The sequence below is a fragment of the Hylobates moloch genome, unplaced genomic scaffold, assembly GCF_009828535.3.
Source record: "Hylobates moloch isolate HMO894 unplaced genomic scaffold, HMol_V3 SCAFFOLD_740, whole genome shotgun sequence".
NCBI lineage: Eukaryota > Metazoa > Chordata > Mammalia > Primates > Hylobatidae > Hylobates > Hylobates moloch.
This window is the reverse complement of record NW_026653015.1, coordinates 208-2,270: the sequence shown is the minus strand read 5'-3', so window position 1 is coordinate 2,270 and position 2,063 is coordinate 208. Positions and strand designations below refer to the sequence as shown.

At 51.3% G+C, this 2,063-nt stretch overlaps 1 long non-coding RNA gene across 1 annotated transcript; it reads right to left on the bottom strand.

The window, feature by feature from the left end:
* Positions 1-256: 256 nt before the first annotated feature.
* On the bottom strand, positions 257-871 carry LOC131382662 (uncharacterized). Its single transcript, XR_009212220.1, has 2 exons — positions 800-871; positions 257-438 (listed from the first exon to the last, which is right to left on the bottom strand). It is a non-coding gene; the product is annotated as an uncharacterized LOC131382662 (long non-coding RNA).
* Positions 872-2,063: the final 1,192 nt, after the last annotated feature.

Genomic DNA, 2,063 nt, shown 5'->3' with positions numbered 1-2,063 from the left:
AAATAAATGGCTAAATGAAACCTAGATTTATGTTTCAGTCAATTGAGAGAATCTGACATGGTATGTGCCAGCCCACAGTAGGTATTCAGTAAGTAACTGTTGAATAAATTTGGTGGTAGAAAAAATATCTCAGTGGCTCTTGGCATTCATTGCCTCTTCTATAAAGAGAGACTGTACTACACATCCCTCTTCTGCCTTTGAGCAGGACTTTAAAACTATGACTCCAGTAAAATCAAGAGTATTTTCACAACCAAGACAAGTTTTTACAATGGTTTTACTCCACACAGTAAAAAAGAAAGAAAGAAAAAAATGATGAAGCTCCCTGAATTACTGGATGGGAAACACTGGCTTCTTTAATGCAGGAATGCAGACTGGCTTCGCGGTTCTTGAAGGAGAAATGCATAACTCTTCCTCTCCACGCTTTTGGCTGGAGACACCCTGTGGGTAAGTTTGGGGGAAAGGTAAAAGAGGGAGTGGGCAATTCCAGTATCTTCACATAGGGAAAAGGTAATGAAGAATCAGGCTGTAAAAGCCAGCTATTGGGAGAGGAAATAAAACTTAAAAATTTGTCGTTACTGGAAAAAAAAAAAAAAAAAAAGGTACGGACAAAAGGAATAGGAAAATGATGGGGGTGGCGGAACTAGTAAAGGAAAACCTGAAAAGGAAGTTGGAAAGAGGAAAGAGTGTCATACGCATTTTGTTTTTACTCCTGCTCCTTCTCTCTCACTCCCTCCAGAAGCTAGAAAAAGTTTGCACGCGCAACTTTAGGGATGGGAGACGGGGCTCTTCACCAACAGACCCATGAAAAGAAGTGCCCGCTTCACCATTCCTCATTCGCGCCGCCCGCCGTCCTTTCCCTCTCGCGGGGTGACGGGCAGGAGGCGACACTCTTGGGACACGGTAGCCCGGGGGATCCCCCAGAATCCCGTCAGGCTCGAGCAGCACGCAGCTCTCCCTCTGGCAAAGCCTCCTCTGCCTTGGCCATCCACCTCCCGGAAAAGAAAAAGGAAAGATTGAGCCTCTAAACCTTCCTTTTCCCCCTCCCCCTCTTCCCGGGGGAGCTAAGGAAGAAAGTACCGTTCTGTGATTCACTGGAGAGAAAAGAGGGAGGAGGCAAAAGAACTCGGAGTGCCAAAGCTAAGTAAGTTAGCTGAGAAAACGCACGCAGCTTGCAGCGCCTGCGCCGGGTGCGCCAACTACGCAAAGACCAAGCAGGCTACGTGCGGACCGGCCGCGGGGCTACGGACCCGGCTTTGGCCTTCAGGCTCCCTAGCAGCCGGGAAAAGGAATTGCTGCCCGGAGTTTCTGCGGAGGTGGAGGGATATCAGGAAACCGCCTTTTCCTCACTTCGCCGCCTGGTGAGTGTCGGGGAGATTGGCAAAAGCCTAGGAAAGGACTGGGGAAAATAGCCCTGGGAAAGTGGAGAAGGTGATCAGGAGGCCGGTCCACTACGGCAGTTTATCTGTCCGATCAGAGCCAGGCGCGACGCGTCCACTTCGCAGTTCTTTCCAGGTGTGGGCACCGTAGGACAGACGGCCAATCCCGCCGCCCTCCGTACCAGCACACCCAGACAGTCAGCCTCGCTCCCCAACGTCGAGGGCGCTCTGGCCACGAAAAGTTCCTGTCCAGTGTGATTCCCAATTCCTTGCTTGGTTTTTTTCTCCAGAGAACTTTTGGGTGGAGATATTAACTTTTTTCTTTTTTTTTCCTTGGTGGAAGCTGCTCTAGGGAGTGGGGAGGAGGAGGAGAAAGTGAAATATGCTGGAGAAGAGCGAGCCCTCCTTGTTTTTCCGGAGTCCCATCCATTAAGCCATCACTTCTGGAAGATTAAAGTTGTCGGACATGGTGACAGCTGAGAAGAGAGGAGGATTTCTTGCCAGGTGGAGAGTCTTAACCGTCTGTTGGGTGCATGTGTGCGCCCGCAGCGGCGCGGGGCGCGTGGTTCTCCGCGTGGAGTCTCACCTGGGACCCGAGTGAATGGCTCCCAGGGGCTGTGCGGGGCATCCGCCTCCGCCTTCTCCACAGGCCTGGGTCTGTCCTGGAAAGATGCTAGCAACGGGGGC